Below are 21,118 nucleotides of genomic sequence, written 5' to 3'. Positions count from 1 at the left end.
TCCATCCTTAACTGCAGTGATTCTCAAGAGATCAGAGCTCTGCCCAATTTGTTCCCATACAGTCATTTTCCCTGATGAAAAACTTCATCCTAAACTTTGGGCTGGTGCTTAGCTTAGCAGGCAAAAGGCCTGGGGTGCCCCCAGATTCAGTGCAACTCAGCTTCCCAACAAAAACAACAATTAACGGAGGATTTTCCTGCTTCTTCCTTCCTGTTTTTCCTTTCATTCCCTAGAGGGCATTTTGAAGAAAAGAAAATGTCAAGAGCACCTGCCACTTTGCAAGGTTCTTAAACTCTTTCGGTAGAAAAATTAAAAAGAAAATGAGTTGCATGCTTATAACACAATTTAGTAAGCTCGGTTGTGGGTGGCTGTATTTAGGAATCCAGATTGTGAATTTGTACAGATGATGCAGATTCTTCCATTCTGTAGTTTAGTGGCACCAAGTAAGTACTGCAGTTTATTCAAACCATAGTTAAAACAAGCTATTGTGTAGCACAGAGGTCTCCAAACTTGGCAACTTTTAAGACTTGTGGACTTCAACTTCCAGAATTCTCCAGCCAGCTATGAATTCTGGGAGTTGAAGTCCACAAGTCTTAAAAGTTACCAAGTTTGGAGACCTCTGGTGTAGCACAAAATGTGTGAGCCACCTTTGGAACACTTTGGGAGATGAAGAAGTGTTGGCAGACCCAAAGAAGCACAGAAATTAGAAAAATTGTTGAGGCACATCTTCTGCCTCTTCCTTGAGTGGGGTGGTGGGTGGACTAGAGAAGACCTCCAGCGTTGGGATATTTAAAGTTAGTAGGTGGAACAGTAAAGGGTACAATGGGCCGAAAGGTTCCCCTTTTCCCGCCTTTTTCTTTCATGTGTTCTGTACACTATCTGTTGTTCCTATCTTGTCTGTTGTAAATATAGAAGTTAAATATATTTATATAAAAATTACAAGTTCCTATCAGCATCTCTAACTTCATTTGGACACTTGTGCAATTCCCTGACATTCCAAGCCTTTTTTTCTGTGTTCTATGTTCTTCCAGAGCATGTTGTCTAGGCCAGGGATCTCCAACCTTGGCAACTTTAAGCCTGGAGGACTTCAACTCCCAGAATTCCCCAGCCAGCAAAGCTTGGAGGTCCCTGGTCTAGGCTCAAAACTGCTCCTAACTCCCTTGGTGTTCACATTAACACAATCTAATAACCACATTATGACTTAAAGGGTAAATTTAGCTAGTTGTAGCTCATTCAGTTAACCCTGTTAGACTGGTTCATCCCCATTATTATGCCAGTTTATTTAACCATGCTTTGCTGAATAAGCCATAATTACTTGGATAGGACAGGACAAGATAGGATAGGATAGGGTAGAACAGAACAGAACAGAACTAGAGTGGAATGGAATAGAAGTAGAGTAAAGTAGGAGTAGAGTAGAAGTAGAGTAGAATAGAAGAATAAGAGTAGAATAGAATAACAAAAAAATAGAAGAATAAGAATACAAAAATTAGAAGAGAGGAGAGGAGAGGAGAGGAGAGAAGAGAATTCTTTATTGGCCAAGTGTGTTTGGACACACAAGGAATTTGTCTTTGGTGCATTTGCTCCCAAGATACATACATTGAGTTTGCACAAAGTTAACCAAAACCAAAGAAAGCAAAGGTTTTATGGGTTGAGTAAACCAACCTGTCTCACTGTGGATTGGGGTGCCTGTTTACAAACCAACATGGCTTAGTTGCGGATAAATCTAAAATGAGTTACTGAGAAGATTTAGGCCACCAGTCAACGACACTGGAAAACATGACTTATGAATGTTTTTCAGGGTTTTGACCTTTGCGGCATCTCCATGGTCATGTGATCAAAATTCAGGGCTCTGCGCGCCAGAGGTTCGCCCATCACGGCTGTAGACTTTAACCTGTGTAATCCCAGGCAGTCACTTTCCAGGCCACAAACACCCCAGTCTGAAAGGGAATCCGGGGACACACCTAAAAGCAAACGCTGGTACCAGCAAATTCGTTATCACGTTCCCATTTTGCCGGCGGAGGCCTGATCAGGCTTTAAAAAGCAGCCCCATGGCCTGACTCCTTTCTCAGTCGATTGCCACCGCACAGAGACTCCCCCAATTCCAGCCTGAAATCTCCCGGCTTGGAAAACGGGGCAGATGCAGGAAGAAGAAAGTACAGGCTGAGCCCAGAATTTATGTTGCAAAGTGAGAACAGATAATCAGAGTTGGAAGGGACCTTATAGGTCATCCAGTCCAACCTTCTGCACAAAAAGCGGGTGACCCTACACCATTTCTGACAAATGGCACTCCAATCTCTTTGGGTGAAGTGAGTCTTGCCCCATTTTATGACTTGGCTCGCTCACCGCAGCTGGGAAATTCACTGAATCTGGCTCTCACCCCCCTCCCCTTGGTTCTTCCCAAAAGAGAATCACCCAGCAAATCCCCCCTCATAAATATGAACACCGCCCCCTCAAGCATCGGAATGTAAAGCAGATGCTGCCACTGTCCTTAAGGGTGAAAAATGGTCAGGAGTCACTTTTTCCCCACTCCCACCCCCACTGCCCTTGCAACTTCGGTTACTAAACGAACCGTTGTATTTCGAGGACTACCCGTACTCCAGAATCCGGCAGGGATTCAAGAGGCTCGCCCTTTCCCCACCGCCTTCTTCCCATTGAGGTCTGAAGAGAGCGGGCCGGGGGAGCGGGGGCGCTGCTAAAAGGAACCGCGGTTGCTACAATGAACTCCATCCAGGCTGCTTCGCAAGGCGAGAGGCAGAGCCCGCGAGCGGGCTGGCCGGCCGGCCGGCGTCGTCGTGCAGCGCCACGCCGGGTGGAAGGCAGGCCGGCTCGGCTGGGTTCCCCGCGTAAAGCTCCAGCGCCGGAGCTCCCGAAGACCCCCCACCCCCACCCGCGCCCCCAGCAGGAGGGGCTGGCAGTCGGGCGGACGGGGCGGGGCGGGGTGGGAGTGACTCACTCGCTCCCGCCCCCCGCCCTCCCCTCCTCCTCCTCCCCCGGCTGCTCTCCGCCGCCGGACTGGGCGAGCGCCCGAGTGACTCGCCTCCAGCACCGGCCGTTCTGCGGAGCGCGAGGAAGAAGCAGCCGCCGCCGCCGCCGCCGCCGCCGATCTCGCTCGCTTTCTCTCTCTCTCTGCCCGGGAAGCGCGCGCGCCGGAGAGCCATTCCGGAGCGCCCCGTGGCCGCCGTCTCCGCGCCCACCTGCCTTGCCTGCCTGCTCCGGCCGCCCTCCTCCGGCCACTGGGGAGGCGGAGTTGCAGCTTTACACCGCCGCCGCCGCCGCTGGGTTGCCTTCGCCTGCGCTCTCGGCGGATCGCCGCCGCCGATGGAGCCCGGACTCTGAAGCCGAGGAGGAGGAGCGCGCGTGGCTCGCCTATTGTTTCCCAGCGGCGGCGGAGTCGGACCTACGGGGATTGGGGGGACACCTGGGACCGCCGGCCTCGGAGGAAGAGGAGGAGGAGGAGGAGGAGGAAGAAGGGGGGACGACTTTCTCCCCCGCTCCCCCCCGGAAAGGCTCGCCTGCGCCCGGGAAGGGCCCCCTCCCCCGTCCGAAGGGTAAGTTGCCCGCGGCTGGAGGGAGAAAGTTTCGCCCAAACTTTTTTCCCCCCCCCCATTTCCCGAGCGGGGGTCCCTGGGGCCTCTCGGCCTTCGGAACCGACCGGGGAGCCATCCTAGGGGTCCCCCGATCCCCGTGGGGAGGGAGGGGTAGCTTTTCCCCAGGAGGAGAACCGGGAGGGGGTGGGAAATGCTGGAAAGGTTGGCCGGGCTCGGGGAGGAACGGACCGGGCGCAGCGAGTGCAATTGGCAAAGTTCCCGCTGGTTATTTGCAGCGGAGCCGGGTTCTCCATCGCCCCCGGCGTTGGGCGCCTGGCAGTGCAACGGCTTGGGGACGGGCGGGCGGGCGGGGGACAAGGCTCGGAACCGGGTCCGCTTCCCCGCCGGAGGTGCGAGATGGGCGGGGGAGGCGGCGGCAAAGGAGGAAGAGACGACCGGAGGCCCGCGGAGGGGCGCTTACTAAGGCTGCGGATGGGCCCTGGGGTGGTGGTGGGGGGGGGTGAGGAGAGAAGGAAAGAGCGGCGGGGTTTGGCAAAGGTGGGTCGGTGGGTGTCTGACTGGGGGTGGGCGGGGGACGTGGGTGTTGGCCGCCGTCCCGTTCCGGTTTGGTGCAGTGGCTCGTGTCCCCGTGCACGCCAGGAACAAGCGGGCACACATACAGACGTGCGTGGCGGGGGAGGGTTTGCAAGCGGGAGGGGGGAGGGTCTGGGGCTTTCCTAACCCGGGCGCGCCAAACTGGAGAAAGGCTTGGTTCCTCTTCTTCGGGACTCCAAGGGAGCTGTGGAAATCTTTGAAATGAAGGAGGGTGTGTGTGGGTATATACATATACATATACATATACATATACATATACATATACATATACATATACATATACATATACATATATATGTATATATACACCCCTGCCTGATGATGGCAGATGAGATTCTGCCAAAACGTTGCTACAACTTTAAAAGCACAACTACAATGACCTGGGAAAATACCCAAACGAAGCTGAATGCCATACATATCTATCTATCTATCTATCTATCTATCTATCTATCTATCTATCTATCTATCTATCTATCTATCTATCTATCTATCTAACATTTACACCACATTTCCAATCTTTACAGCTGCTTCAGTATTAGTATCCCACAATTACATATTTGTATTTCCATTTTTCTTCCTTTCCTCTTATATGCTGCTTTTATATCAATATTCTTACATATATATTTTAACCTTTTCACAAATGCACATACATATATTTCCTGTCCCTCTTAAATAACTTGTATATATAGTCCTTATACATCTATTCTCTAACCGCTCCGAACCATGTAGCCCAAATCACGTAATATTCCCTTTCTCCTTTATCTTTTAATTCCATCGTTAGTCTAACCTCTGAGATACTGTTAAGGGCCCCTTAACTAATCTCTGGGGAGAGGGGCCGGCTTCAAATTTATCCAGGATTTCAGACCCAACTTCGGCTTTTAAAGGCCGAACCCCGTTTGGAGCTATTGGGTCTTTGGTGGTTTTTACTTTGAGCTTTCTCCCTCCCAAAGTAGAAATTGCTCCTTCCTTAACTGGTCTCCCTTCGATGGCTTATTTTTCTCCCTCCTCTTCTGAAATTTGCACTGTGGGCCAGAAAAGGGTCTTGTTTTGTTTTGCAGTGGAATTTTGTGGGGTGTCAAGCACATGGATGGAGCTTCGGTTTGGTACCTTCTCTGGATTGTAGCACCCTAGAACACGGATCTCAAACCTTGGCAAAACTTTCAACCTGGAAGACTTCAACTCCCAGAATTCTAGGAGTTGAAGTCTGTCAGTCTTACAGTTGCCAAGGTGGGAGACCCCTGCCCTAGAATTCCCCACCTGGCATGGATTCTGTAGCCCAGCAGAGCTTAAGTGAGGAAAGATTGTACTGTCTATGGGGATTCTCAATCACCCAGGTCAAAAAATGTGCCTTTTTTTTTTTAACCAAAAGGCAGTGGATTTTCTTGTTTTTTTTTTCCTCTGAAAACATTTTGCTTCTCATGCAAGGAACTTCCTTGGTTCTCAGTGCAGCTCAGTTCTGAAGAAGCTTCTTGAAAGAAAGTCTTCAAGGAAAGTCCAGTTGTCTTTTGAAGGGGGAAAAAAATAAACAGCTTTGGGAAAAAAAGCTGGTACTGTACAAGTCGTGATGGGTTTTGGTTCATTGATGAGGCCAGGTAGTTTACCTTTGACAACTTTAAGACTTGTGGACTTCAACTCCCAGAATCTGAGAGTTGAAGTCTACAAGTCTTAAAGTTTATTTTATTTATTTTATTTTGTCAAGCAATTATTAGATAACAGGTATAAGTATAAACAGGGTTATGAATACATGAAATGGATACGAATAAGAAAAAAAAGAAACAATAGGACAGGGACGGTAGGCACATTGGTGCGCTTATGCACGCCCCCTACAGACCTCTTAGGAAAGGGGTGAGGTCAACCAATGCCAAGGTTGGAGACCCCTGGTTTAGAGAGCTGTTACAGGTAGTCCTCGGCTTACATCTGTTCATTTAGTGACCTTTCAAAGTTACAACAGCACTGGGAATAAAAGCACTTATGACCATATTTTCACCACTACAACCTTTGTAGCATTTCCCTTCACCGTGTGATTGAAATTCAGACGCTTGGCAACTGGTTCACACTTATGACCATTGCTGCATCCCGGTGTCATTTGATTCCCCCTTTTAGGACCTTTTGACAATCCAGATTCACTTAACAAGCAGGTTACTCCCTCATCAGCTGCAGTGACTCCCTTAAACCCGGTGGCAAGGAAGCTCACGAAATGGGGCAAAACAAATGTTCTCACCGAACAGCAGAAATGTTGGCATCCGTTGCGGTCGTACGTCAAGGACTGTCTGTGCTAGGCGAGCTGTCTTTTTCATGGGGCAGGAATGAACTGAGGCTACAAGCCAGCAGCTGGGGAGCTCAGGTACCCCCATCTTCAAGGGATCCCCTTTTGCAACCTTTCGACAAGCACAGTGAGGAAACCAGATTAATGAACAACCGTGTTACTAACTTAACACCTGCAGTGATTCCGTTAACAAAGGAGACAAGAAAACTTTATAATGCCTTGGGATAAGGCCACCCTTGGAATACGACATCCAGTTTTGGTTGCCACGATGTTAAAAAGATGTTTAGTTCTTAGTTTACTTTATTGTCATTGCACCTCGTACAACGACTTCCAGCACCATCTTCGGTGCACATCACGACCATGAAAATAAACGCAAACACACATCCTTCACCCTCCACACATTGAATTGAAAATCCCTGACCCCACACCAACACTGCACTATACAGTAGAGCTACTGCCCTGGGATAGAAGCTGTTTTTCAGCCTCTTTGTCCTTGTTTTTATTGTCCTGTACCGTCTGCCAGATGGTAATAGTTCAAAAATAAGGGATGCCCAGGATGAGATGCATCTTTGAGGATGTTTTGAACTTTCTTAAGGCAGCGGGAGCTATAAAGCTCTTCCAAAGAGGGGAGAGGGCAGCCCATGATCTTCTGGGCAATGACATTAACCCTCTGGAGTGCTGTCCTATCTGCCCCTGTGCAGTTGGCAAACCATACAGAGGTGCAGTAAGTTAAGATATTCTCTATGGTGCAGCAGTAGAAGGTCACCAGCAGTTTTTCATTCAGTTGAGACTCTAGAAAGAGTGCAGAGAAGAGCAACCAAGAGGATTAGGGGACTGGAGGCTAAATTATACAAAGAATGGTTGCTGGAACTGGGTATGTCTAGTCTGAAGAAAAGAAGGACAAGGGGAGACATGAAAGCAGTCTTCCTATATCTCAGGGGCTGCCCCAAAGAAGAGGGAGTCAAGCCATTCTCCAAAGCCCCTGAGGGCAGGACAAGAAGGAATGGATGGAAACTAATCAAGGAGAGAAGCAACTTAGAACTAAGGAGGAATTTCCTGACTGTGAGAACAATTCATCAGTGGAACAACTTGCCTCCAGAAGCTGTGAATGCTCCAACAATGGACATTTTTAAAAAGATGTTGGATAACCCTGTGTTTGAAGTAGTGTAGGTATAGGGTTTTCTGTCTAAGCAGGGGGTTGGACTAGAAGACCTCCAAGGTCCCTTCCAATTCTGCTATTCTATTCTATTCTATTCTATTCTATTCTATTCTATTCTATTCTATTCTAAAACCAAACTGCCCGCTGGGTTGCCAGGTAGAAGCCAAAAGCAAGGGGAACAGAAGGCTGATGAGGGGCTGGGCGAAAGCTTTCCTCGTTGCTGAGGGCTCCTTCCAGGAAAACAATTGCATTGCCAGGCTCCGCCGTGCCAAACTGCTCCTGTCTGTGTGCTTTTGTTAGCATTGACCCAACAAATGGAGTTTTGGGGCACATTGGCCACCTGTTAAAGTTTAAAATCTATTTGATGAGGTGGGAAGAATGGGGAGGAGAGTTGTTTACGAGGCATTGGTGCAATTTAGGTGTGAATTGGCTGGAAGAGGGGGGCCTCCCTATGTTGATTTTCTTCTGGAGGGGTTGAATATCAAGTCTGTCCTTTCGGTTTGGGCTGGTTTTCATAAAGGACTAAGCAAGCTGACTGCTGCATTGGCTGGTAGGTACTGGTTTTTGAGCAGAGTCCTGTGACATCATTAAGAGTGGACTATGATGTCATTTCCTGTGGACTGCAGCAGTGGTGTCCGCCTGTGGTGACTTTTAAGACCTGTGGATTTCAACTCCCAGAATTCTCCAGCCAGCTAGGGGAGTTGAACATCCATAGGTCTTTAATTCCCCAGCCAGAATTCTGGAAGTTGAACTTCACAAGTCTTAAAAGTCGCCCTGGACTAGAGCCTAGCACTCCGCTGGTACAGGAAGTCTTCGACTAGCCACAGTTCATTTACTGACCTGTTCAAAGTTACAACAGCACTTTAGACCAGAGGTCTCCAAACTTGGCAACTTTAAGACTTGTAGACTTCAACTCCCAGCTTTGCTGGCTGAGGGATTCTGGGAGTTGAAGTCCATGAGTCTCAAAGTTGCCAAGTTTGGGGAGCTCTGTTTTAGACAGATGGTTTTATTTATTTTCATTTATTTATTGATTGATTGATTGATTGATTTGATTTGATTTGATTTGATTTGATTTGTCAATTGCTTACAACAGGGGTCTTCAAACTTGACAGCTTTAAGGCTTGTGGACTTCAACTCCCAGAATTCCTCCTCCAGTCATGTTAGCTCAGGAATTCTGAGAGTTGAAGTCCACAAGCCTTAAAGCTGTCAAGTTTGAAAATCCTTGGCTTACAAGATAATAGGTATAAGTATAAACATGAGTATGAACACAGGAAATAGGTATGAATAAATGGGGACAATGGGACAGGGACGGTAGGCACGATGGTGCGCTTATGCACGCCCCTTAACAGATAGTTACACCTGTGACATGTTTCCTCCTTGCTCCAAGGTATACAAGATAAGGGAAAGGTTACCGAGTGCTCCCATGGGTGTGTGTCTCCACTCCAAGATTAGGTACACCTACGTGTTGTGCAAATACAGGTGCAAAAGGGTGTTTTGTTGGTTCACCAAGGGTTATTGCAATATAGCCATAAAATCAGATGTTTTGCTATGGAACAGGATCTCTGCAAGACTCCTGCAGGTGTTTTTCTGTTGTCTTATATTCCAGACCATGGCTGCCTCTTCATGATTAATTGCCAGCTCAGGAGGAAATAATATCTTAATATTCCCATTTATAAGCATACACAAATTTATAAAGCACACACCTTAAGGGATAGATACTTAGAATCAACTTTGAAGCAAATTGTTTCTCCTTTTGATACTTTGGGGGCCAGTTAATCTTTCTTATTCCTCCAGCTTCTATTCACTTTGGTGTGTGCCATAGCTAATATCCAACAGTATCAGAGCCCATAAAAGTTTTTTTTAAAAAAATAATTGAATATCTTTTAAATACTTTATTCCAAATTAAAAGCTCCTCTCCCCTCATCATTAACTGAAAGGACACCTTCAAAAAGGTACCGTAACTACCAATATTTTCCAATAAATAAATAGAAATCGTGGCAGTGTACCTCAAGATAAGGGGATTTTTCCATCTAGGATATTTTGAAAAACTTAATTATGTGCAACTTCAACAGTGTTCTGGCTTTGGATTATGGCTGTATGGTGGTTGGGTTAATATGTTAGCTGCAGGACAGAATGCACACTTTTCAGGCTGGGTAGAACTGTATATATGATGTTAAATCATAATAGCGCTTGGTTTTACAACCAGTATGTTACATGAATCCAGCCAACTTGATTTCTAAACCGTGATTTATCAGTATATCTAAATCCCACCTATTATGTTTTATTCAATAAGCATAGGAAGCTATGGTTTGTTACAAACTGTAAAGAGGGTCCGCAAAAGAAAAGAAGGATGGGGTGGTTTTGGAAGTACTTATTCTAAGTTCAAGAGATCCGACTTTTCAAGGTGGAAAGTCTACCAAATGAATTAAAGTAAAGCTAATGATTCTTCTCAGCCATAAAAATCTTGGGGCCAGAGAGTGCTAACTCCAGATCAGCTCCTCAGGGGCTGATTCAAAAAAAATGCTGATTCTCTGGAGCTTACATTGATCACATCACAAATGGAAAATTAGGTTCCCCTTCACCTTATCCTGCAGTCTTAAATCTGGGGAATTAAGACAGATTAAGTGTTGTTGGTTTGCTAAACGGTGAGGCACAGATCTCATTCTCCATTCTTGTGTGGAACAATAAAAGGCTCATAAGAAACGTTCATGATCGGTGGCATCTTCTATTGGATTACTTTCTTTTGGATGCTGTTTTACATTGGTCGAGAAGGGATTTAAGTTTATGAATTAAATAGACCTTTTCTTGTTTTAAAAATTCAAGTACAACATTTGAAGTAAGAAGGAACAATGACGTTCCAAATAAACACCCAGAGAAGGCTGGGCTCCCATCTTTTAAGGTGCTTAAGTGATAATTTGGCATTCTGTTTAGCAAGGAAAGTTAGTAGGATATTTTGCATTTTCCACATGACATTTTGGGGCTGTTTTGTGTACTCCGGCAATCTGCTATAAGGTGCTTTTTTGTGTAGCCAGATAAATTCTTGAAAGAATTGAAAGGTTTCCTTGTTTTATTAGCACGCAGCCGTCCAATAAAAAGTATGGAAATATCTTTTTTAATTTTCTGGAAGTCAGAGCCTGCCTGCCTGCCTGCCTGCCTGCCTTCCCTCCCTCCCTCCCCCTTCCTTCCTTCCTTCCTTCCTTCCTTCCTTCCTTCCTTCCTTCCTTCCTTCCTTCCATCCATCCATCCATTATTTTTTGCTTTCCTAACTGGAATACATTGGTGGTGCTATTTTTTTCACTCACAGCCAAGAACTGTTTTCCACCCATGGTCCTGTGGACTCGTTTGAGGATTCTGATTGCATAGATACTACGTTGCGTGTTATTGATTAAAGTTTTTTTCTCCCTCTTAAAAAACAAACATGGGGACTTCTGTGTATTTCATGTGAAAGTAGACCTTCTAGCACCATTCCTTCTGTCCTACGACATTTGCTAGATCAAGACACACATCTCTTTCTTCTCGGAAAACGTCAGGATTCCCAGCTGAGCAAGTAGAATAATTCTATCTTGGTTGTTCTTTTATCATTAAAGCTGCTCCGTGTGTGTGTGTGTGTGTGTGTGTGTGTGTGTGTGTGTGTGTGTGAGAGAGAGAGAGAGAGAGAGAGGGAGGGAGGGAGAGAGGGAGGGAGGGAGGGAGGGAGATGGGGGGATGGATCTGCTTTTATATTTCAATTTATTTTAATTAAAATATTTGCACTCTGTCTTTTACTTTTGGGTGGTGTTTCATAATGGAGCAGGAGAGGATCGATTCCACAGATAAACTGTAGAAGAGGGCAGAACTACTTCCAATGCCTGCGAGGAAAATTGTTAGCCTTCTGTTATTATATCCCAAGGTCTTGTACTATTTCTTCCGTTTGTATGGAGCCCTTCATTCTTTTCTTGAGGATGTTTCCCTATGTGCCATTTGTACTGCTCCAAGCTCGTATTGGCACCAGTGTGATCACTTGACCTTGTTTTCTGTTCAGGAGCCGAGTTGATTTCTTTCCAGTTCAGCCGATGAAATTTCTGGGTGTCTCGTTTCGCAGCTGAAAATGTGTTCCTTTTGGTGGGAATAATTCCCAAGATTTCACCTGGTGTCTTCCTCATGCTCCCACAGCTCCAACACCAGAGATTTTTAAAGAAGAGATAGGACAACCTTTTGTCTGAAATGGTATAGGGTCTCCTGCTTGAGCAGGGGGGGCTGGACTAGAAGACCTCCAAGGTCCCTTCCGGCTCTGTTCTGATTGAAGTCTAAAAGTCCATGCTGGATACAACTAATTCACCAGGCACCGTTCTTTTCAATTGGAAGCGGGGTGATGTTGCCATGATGGATGACTCTTCTTTTACAAAGCACCAAACCAGCAATTGTGATGTGGAGGGGTCTAGTTTGACACATTCCCATTTGTTTGTTGGAGAGAACATTAGTTGGCTCCTTAGGGGGTTCTTCTTCTTCGTGTTTTGATAGCAGTTGGAGTAAAAACAGCCTTAGATCGTCTTCCAAGTGTTTCTAAGGGTCAGGGAGTGAAAAATGGCAGAAACGAAGCTTATTCCAGAGCTATTAGCATGTGTGAAGAAGATCCAAGAAATGAATGGACCTTAAGATATAGGAACGGTATCTAAACATCATCAAATCGGTATGTGGTATGTGTGTGGTTGTGTCAGCAGATAGAACGTTTTGTTTCCTGGTTGGTGCAGAGTATGTCCCTTCACAGAAGATATAATCTGAGTTTTAAGTCCATTTTCTTCCCCTTGCATGGAGTTGACACTCTGGTCTTCACTGCTTCATGACTTTCATCGAGATAGTAACTCCTGTGCTAATTGAGCCATCCCAGTGAGAATGCCAGTGCTTTTATCATACTAATCTTGTGCCTCGGCTGGGAATGTAGGATCGGTAGGAATTTGCCATGCATGGAATCCCGTTAATGCTCTATTTGTTCCAGAATTGTGTTTTCTAATTGGGGCTGGGATGTTTTTCAGCCCAAATTGCTTACTGCCTGCCTGCTCCCTGATATTTTTAATTAAATGAACTTCCAATGACTTTTCCCCACCTTTTTCGGAACTGTAGGTTACGGTGTTGTATGCATTTGTTTGAAGAAGGATCTAAGGAGCTCAATGAAATTTTTCTCTTTGAGTTCCTGTGATCAGACTGCAGGATTCTGTTTCATTTCTTAGTTCCTTGTCCATTTATCAAAATATCACTTGACCCTAATGATTAAAATAGAGCCTGAAAATAGGTGCCTTGGAATTCGAAAGACAAAGTGTATTTCAATCTCGGAATGTTGGCAGCAAATCCAATGTTAATAAGTGGCTAAGTTTTCTTAAAGTTTCTGCCTCCAAAGTGGCATTCCTTAGAAGCATTAACAAGCACCTGAGATCTGTACTAATTGAGTTCCTGCTTCTTCAAAACTCTTATTTTTTATTTTTAAAACGGGCAAATCATTTTTGTTTGGTTTGACTACACCAATCATTTCCTTGAAGGTTTTCTAGACCAGGGGTCGCCAACCTTTCGGACCTCAAGGACCACCAAACTCATAATTTTAAATCCCGCGGACCAGAGACCCTGGGAAAATCCAAAAGAAAGTCTGCAGGAAAATTCCCCATTCCGTTTTCCTACCGATCGATCATTCTTTATTTGGGATTGCAGGATACCATCTCCAGCTTCATTCTTGTGGAGGGGGGAAAGACTTTTGGCTTCATGCAAGGAAAACAGCAGAAACAGCAGAAGTCTTTCTTTCTCTCCCCCCAAACTCCGCCAGAAATGAGTCTTTGCCAGCACAGCTTCTTGGAGCAAAGATGTCTTGCAGGGTCCCAAAGACACATTTCTAGTGGAGTTTGGGGAAGAAAAAGAAAGACTTTTGCTGCTTTCCTTGTGTGCAGCCAAAAGCAGAAGCAGAAAGAAGCAGCCGGGTGGCCAGGCAAGGCACGTGGGGCTAGAGGGGCAAGTTCCCCCCTCTGTCCTTTCCCCACTCCCCTTACTACCTCATGTTGTTTGCAATGCAAGCAACGCAAGCCTTGTGTTCCCGCGGGCCATGTGGGTGGCGCAGCCTTGTGTTCCTGCGCAGCCTTGATTAATTGCTTTGGGAGGTGATTTGGGGATGACATTTCTCTGCGGGACCACCAAAATTTTCTCCTGGACCACCAGTGGTCCCTGGCCTGCTGGCTGGCGACCACTGTTCTAGAGATCTTTGATTCACCTTAATGTATCTGAAGAGGTAGGAGTTAGACATTGAAGACAACGTGAGGATGATGAGTTTTGACACCCAGCCTGGCAGAGTTAAGAAAAAAAAAAGAGAAGTTATGATGCTTCTTCTGCTGCGGCCATCTAGATATGGTCATCCCTTCTCATCCCAGATTTGCATGATCGAGGACTTCTCTAGAGCTTCAGATTTAGATAACATTTAAATATGTTATTCAAAAAGCACCAACCGGGGGAAACCCCAGTTCCGTATTTACAGATTAAGGCTGAACTTTAAACCAAGAATCACGTCTTTAAAAGGACCTCAAGATGCTGCCAAATTTGCTGAATCTCATCATTTGACATTGGTGATCAGGTTGCCTATTAAAAGCTAAATTTTATTTATTATATTTATTTATTTTGTCAAGCGTGCATTTGATAATATATATAAGTATAAACATGACTATTAATACATGAAATAGATACGAATAAAAGGGAAAATTAAGACAGGGACAGTAGGCATGTTGGTGCACTTATGCACTTAAATGTAAGTTTTTGAGGTTGGAGAAGCCACTATCACTATCCTGGGAAGGAGGAGAAACTAACTTCTTTCCTCTCCCCCAACCCTTAAGGGGAAACCACCATTTTCCCTCCTTTTTTATTTTTTCCCCTTACCAAAATCTTCACATCTCATGTAGAAAATTCTTTTCCCCCCAAAACCTTGCTAAAAAGGAAGAGGGGTTGAGTGAATCGAATTGTACTGAGCAGGGGGTTCTATTCCCGTTTCCTGTTTTCAGATGTCACTCTTGGCCAAGGAGAATGACACCCTAAAATAAATACAATAAATTCGACTTTGTTTGCAGTCATAGCAGAAGCAGCCCAGGATCAGGGGGAGGAGAGGAGGGGAGGGAAGAGGGCTAAAAGATGAATATGCAAAGTTGAGCAGATGGATTCCTGCAGACTTGGTTGTTTCTCCCAGCCTTGCTCGGTGTAAATAATCGCGGCACGGAGAGGAACCCACCAAGACTGAGCTGTGTTGGGGCCTGTCACTGTATTTCTTTGGCAGAAAGCCATGCCTCCCCAGCGCACCCAAGCTCTTTCCTTCCGTAATCTCAGGGGTGGTTGGCAGACTCTTCCATTGTCGTCTTCAGAGAGGATTAAAAAGCATCAAGACAGTCTCTGACTGGAATAGAAAAGAAGCTCCGGCTTGGGAACGAGACATTGGCTCGAGCGGGAAAGAAAGAAAGAAAGAAATGGGAGAGGTCCCTTACAGCAAGTTGTCTTTTGTCTGAACATAATAAGAAGTGCAGGCACGTAGGACCTGGGATGAAGAGGATGCTCCCGTTTCTGGAAGATTCAGGATCTTTCGCTTTTAGTTCCTTTGGAGCTAAACAGGTGGGACCCAAAGCTAAATTGCAATCTCCCCTTTTCAGTCAGGTAGACATTTCGAGTAATAGATAGAATAGAATAGAATTCTTTATTGGCCAAGTGTGATTGGACACACAAGGAATTTGTCTTGGTGCAAATGCTCTCAGTGGACATAAGAGAAAAGATACATTCGTCAAGAGTCAAGAATCATCAGGTACAACACTCAATAAGAGTCATAGGGCACAATGAGCAATCAAATCATATTAGAAAACAGTCCATATAAATCATAAGGTTACAAGAGACAAAGTTACAGTCATGCAGTCACAAGTGGGAGGGGATGGCTGATAAGGGGTGATGAGAAGATTAATAGTAATAGTAGTGCAGGCTTTGTAAATAGTTGGACAGTGCTGAGGGAATTATTTGTTTAGCAGAGTGATGGCATTTGGGAAAAAACTGTCCTTGTGTCTAGTTCTTCTGGTGTGCAATGCTCTGTAGCAGGGGTCTCCAACCTTGGTCACTTTAAGACTTGTGGACTTCAACTCTTAAAGTGGCCAAGGTTGGAGACCCCTGCTGTGTAGCATCATTTTGAGGGAAGGAGTTGAAACAGTTTATGTCTGGGATGTGAGGGGTCTGTAAATATTTGCAGCATCCGATTCAGAGGGGAAAGATAGCCTTTGTTGTGAAACGCCACCAACATACTGGTTCTTCTGATCAGGTTCTCAGGAAGATGCTTGCAGAAAGAGTTGGTTTCCCAAAACAATGCCACAATCCTGTTCACACCTGCTATAAACATAGCCGGAGTAAATGGAAGTTAGCTGGCTATATGCAATGCTTTAGGGCAGTGATGGCTAACCTTTTTGGCACCTGCACATGCCGAAAATACAATGCGTGCACGTCCCCTGTCCATGAACCCCACCTTGCACATTCACATGTGTCCCCACACATGCAACCCGCACATGCACATGCACCCCCTGTGCATGCACACCCCTGTGCATGTGCCAGCTGGTGAGTGGGAGTCACGCGCACACATACAGGGCGGAGCTAAGTTGGGGCAAAGGCTCGCATGCCCACAGAGAAGGTTCTGCATGCTGCCTCTGGCATGCGTGCCATAGCTTCACCATCCGGGCATTAGGGTATAATGAGGGCTTGCCAGTCCTGGGCTTGGAGTCATTTGTTTAATGACCGTTCTATGTTACGGTGGCACTAAAAAAAGTGACCGGTGGCCATTTTTCACACTTAACGACTGTTGCAGCATCCCTGTGATCGCCTGATCAAAATGTGGATGCTTTTGCAACTGGCATGTATTTAGGCAGCTGCAGTGTCTCAGGGACATGTAGGTCTCCTTTTGGTTGTAAGTCAAGGACTATCAGTCATAGGTTTCTCTTTAGTGTGATTCTAGGCTTTGCTTCTCAGAATGGTGCAGAACAGTTTGGTTTGATGAATTATGAACATCAAACAGTTTGGCTTGATGAATATATATCTAACCTATATTTCTATATATCTATGTCTGTCTGTCTGTCTGTTTATCTATATCTATCTATCTATCTATCTATCTATCTATCTATCTATCTATCTATCTATCTATCTATCCATCCATCCATTATCTATCTATCTATCTATTTCTATCCATCTATCTATCTCTCTCCATCCATCCATCCGTCCATCTCTGTCTGTCTGTCTATCTATCTATCTATTTATCTATTCCTATCCATCCATCTGTCTCTCTCCATCCGTCCATCTCTCTCTGTCTGTCTATCTATCTATCTATCTATCTATCTATCTATCTATCTATCTATTAAAAAGACACAATCAATTGAGTTTACTCATCGTGTAAAATCATCAGCTATGGCTACCTATACAAATGACTATGGCCAAAGGGTAACATCACTTGCTAAGCCAAGTCTGTACAAATTGTATTTCCATCTTAGGACAATCTTAGCAGTTGTTGTATAGTTGAGGAGTGGCTTAAAGGCAGATCTATCTGGCTGGGTGAGGGCATTTGGAGTGGCGTACGAGATCACAAGTCCAACTTCTCTGGAAGTTGCCAGGTATGCAAAAACAAAAGAACTTAGCGCAGATAATTTCTGTTTCAGAAGGTGTTAGTTTATCTTTTTTTTTTTTTTACTTTTTGAGAGTTTGTGCTAGATAGTTTCCTCAGGGCTTTAAAATTGTGTTGGGTCCATGTACACATCCTGCAAGAAGAGGAAGCTTTTGGCTGCGTTTCCATATCTGAATATTGATTTTCCTTCTGAAGCTGTTTGAACAATTGATCGGTGCAGTTTTTTCCCCCTCTGTTCTCAAAGCAATTAGAAGGGCCATTTTTTAGGAAAATGGTTTCTACTCTGATAGGCAGAAGTGAGTCCCCCCCCCCCTCCTAATTTTCCCTCATTCAGAATTCGTACTCTTTTGTTGCCTCCAAAAATAAAACCTCCAAATTGACTTTGATGTTTGGTGATTTTATGGCCGCGTCTAATGCATTTTCTTGGCTACTGATTGCCACGGTTGCCTTTCCGGGATCTTTTTCAACCCTCTCATCTATGCTATACTTCCACTTTTCTGTGGCAGTCTCTCATCTTCTGAGCTGTAAAAAGACCAACTGAGTACTGCTATGTGCTGAAATACACACACACACACACACACAGAGAGCTTGCTAATTGGGGAAAAGGTCATAAATGAAGTTGCATTTTAATTTAAGATGTTGGGTCTGGTAGAATTTGGACTGAGAAATTGGCCATAAGCATTTGCAAACTGCATGCATTCATAGCAGTTAAATTGCTTCTCATGTTGTATTTTCTGGTACATATTTTAACTTTTCAATGACAGGCTACAAAATAGTTTCCAGCTGGTAGGTCTTGAGTCTCTGCTCTCTTCCTTTGTATTTTTCAGGCTGATAATTAAACATAAAACTGGCAGGTGTTTGGGATGCCTAATGCCATAATTCCCAACGAGCTTGCCGGTTGGCTAGCTGGCTGGGAACTACAGTATAAAAGTTAGGGAAGGTTGGCTTAGTGCATAAGATAGAGTGGGCTTCCATACTTGGTTTAAATCTCACCGTGGTTTCAGATTCCGTGATTCTTGGTGTAATCAACTAAACTAGAAGGTGGCTTATTTGCTTGGTGGAGAATCTTTTGGCTCTTGTGGTTTGTAAACCATGATTTATGGTTTTGGCATGTTCTGTGAATCCCAGCAATTGTGGTGGAGTTGAATCATGATAAATCAAACCATGGCTTGGTATGAGGATGAACATAGTAATTAGGAGGCCTTTAGCCCTTACGCTCTTTCCTAGACTAAACCTTCCCTGTCCACGGCTTTCTGTCTGGAGATGAGAATATGGACCTGCTTATTAGAGGTGAGATAATGATTACAATGAAATACATGCTTTGAACCCTGGAAATGCAGTTAAGGGTTTGTTGACTTGGTGATTGTCTGCACTACAGTAGGAATAAGGGATTACTCAGAGCTATGAAAATGGACTTGTGGCATTCAAGCTGACTTCTTCTCTTGAAAGGTACATAAATGACGTTTCCCATGTTGGATCTACCCTAAGTTTAATGGGGTGAGTGTGGGTGCATGGCTAGGCAATGCTGTGGATTTGGGGTCCAATTTGATGTTCTGAGGAGATAGAAAAACAGGGTGCCTTGTCTACAGCTCCCTCCCTGAAACTGTGCAGGAAGAAACATCAGAACTAAAGCTACAACTATAGAAAGTTTAGTTTACTTGAAATTAAGCGAGATAATCTTATTGATCTGTTGGCTATCAAAATGGGAAACTTAATAGGCTGTTACTAGCTGTGAAGGCCATGAAGGGATCACTTGCTAATTTATTTATTTATTTATTTATAAAATTTATTGGCCACATATCTTACCACAGGGTAACTCTGGGTGGCTTACAATCTCCCCCACTTCTCTCTCTCACACACATATACGCATACACACACACAAATATACACACACACACAAATAGGAATAAGTTAATGCCAACAGCTACAATCCAACTACAGATGGGGAAGGCGGGAGTGGAATAGGAGGGAGGGGGGATTCTGTTGTTACTCAATCAACCACGTCCATCGGGATGCTCCCCCATTGGGACCCCTAATAAAGGACCTCCAGGTTCCAAGGAAATATATCGGAAGAGAAATAGGAGCTGTTACGATTTTCCTCTGGGCTTGATGCTTCCCAGGAGTATTTTTGTGGCAAATGGATGACTTAATCTCCGCAGCTGAAACAGTCACTACAATATGGCTCTCTTTTTTTTGTGGGGGGGGAGCTCAAAAAAATTAAATGCAGCCTTCCCTTCAAGAAAATTGTCCAGACCTAGCCTAGGAAAAAAAATTTGGATGCATTCTTAACAGAATTCCTCTTAAGTGTTGTTTTCAAGTACATATATATATTTAAGTTGCTGTCTTAAGTAAAATACGTGTTGCAGGATCCAATCTGGGTCGGCCACTGGGGCCAGAGGTTTTGTCTCCCGAGCTATTGGACTCGTGCTGGAGACTATCTTCAGGGAAGTTCTAGGTTACCCGAAGATGGGAAGTTCTAGAAGTTCCCTGAAGATGGGAACTTCCCCGAAGATGGGAAGTTTTAGAAGTTCCCGGAAGAAGAGAAGTTCTAGAAGATCCCCGAAGATGGGAAGTTCTAGAAGTTTCCCCCGAAGATGGGAAATTCTAGAAGTTTCCCCCGAAGATTGGAAGGTCTAGAAGTTCCCTGAAGATGCAAACTTCCCTGAAGATGGGAAGTTCTAGAAGGACACCCCCCCCGAAGATGGAAAGTTCTAGAAGTTTCCCCCGAAGATGGGAAGTTCTAGAAGTTCCTGAAGATGGGGAGTTCTAGAAGTTCCCTGAAGATGGGGAGTTCTAGAAGTTCCCGAAGATGGGAAATTCTAGAAGTTTCCGAAGATTGGAAGGTCTAGAAGTTCCCTGAAGATGCAAACTTCCCTGAAGATGGGAAGTTCTAGAAGGACACCCCGAAGATGGAAAGTTCTAGAAGTTTCCCGAAGATGGGAAGTTCTAGAAGTCCCTGAAGATGGGGACTTCTAGAAGTTCCCTGAAGATGGGGAGTTCTAGAAGTTCCCCCTGAAGATGGGAAGGTCTAGAAGTTCCCTGAAGATGCAAACTTCCCTGAAGATGGGAAGTTCTAGAAGTTCTCTGAAGATGGGAAGTTCTAGAAGGACACCCCCCCTGAAGATGGAAAGTTCTAGAAGTTTCCCCCGAAGATGGGAAGTTCTAGAAGTTCCCTGAAGATGGGAAGTTCTAGAAGTTCCCTGAAGATGGGGAGTTCTAGAAGTTCCCTGAAGATGGGGGGTTCTAGAAGTTCCCCCGAAGATGGGAAGTTCTAGAAGTTCCCTGAAATTGGCTCCAGTACAAGTCCAAAAGCTCGGAAGACAAAACCTCTGGCCCCGGTGACTGATCCAGATTGGATCCTGCAACTTCATCCTGGGACATATATCTTTGCCTTCATTCATCAAATATTTGTGTTCTGTTGTTGCTGTTTGGTTGCTAGGCTGTGCCTGACTCCAAGGCCCCATGGACTGCAGCATGTGAGGCCCTCCCCTGTTTGCCCAAATTCATGTTCGTCGGGTCAACGGCATTATCCAACTATCTCATCCTCTGCCACCCCCTCCTTCTGCCTTCCGTCTTTCCCAACACCAGAGGTCTTCTCCAAGGAGTCCTCTCTTCTCACTAGGGGGGCAAAGTATTTGAGCTTCAGCTTCAGGATCAGTCCTTCCAAAGAATACTTAGGGCTGGTCTTCTTTAGAACTGACCGATTGGATCTCCTTTATGTGAATTCTATGCACACGGGCAAAGTTTGTTTTCTTTTGGAAGTATTCCACAGTTTTGCTAGGTTACGGGTGGGTGGCCAGGAGCAGATTTTGGCCATGATGATCAGAATCTAATTGTTATTGCTTATATGCCTCTTGACTTTGTTTCCCTTTTATTTCCCCCCCTAGAATATTCTCAGATGTACTTTTTGTATC

The 21,118-nt window shown here is 45.0% G+C and overlaps 1 protein-coding gene across 7 annotated transcripts in view; it reads left to right on the top strand.

Annotated features, from left to right (window-relative positions):
- Window positions 1-2,982: 2,982 nt before the first annotated feature.
- FGFR1 (fibroblast growth factor receptor 1) overlaps window positions 2,983-21,118 on the top strand; it is a 115,813-nt gene continuing 97,677 nt past the window's right edge. For 2 of the 7 annotated variants that reach the window (XM_087938660.1, XM_087938658.1), the window contains exon 1: window positions 2,998-3,548. The gene's annotated coding sequence lies outside the window, so the exon portion shown is untranslated. Of the gene's footprint in view, window positions 3,549-21,118 lie in introns of all 7 variants that reach the window. The other 5 variants (XM_087938665.1, XM_087938663.1, XM_087938659.1 and 2 more) reach the window with 4 other exon arrangements.

This window comes from Pseudonaja textilis, chromosome 9, assembly GCF_049901715.1.
Source record: "Pseudonaja textilis isolate UNSWEBS1 chromosome 9, rPseTex1.2, whole genome shotgun sequence".
Taxonomy (NCBI): domain Eukaryota; kingdom Metazoa; phylum Chordata; class Lepidosauria; order Squamata; family Elapidae; genus Pseudonaja; species Pseudonaja textilis.
This window is presented reverse-complemented; position numbering and strand designations above follow the sequence as displayed.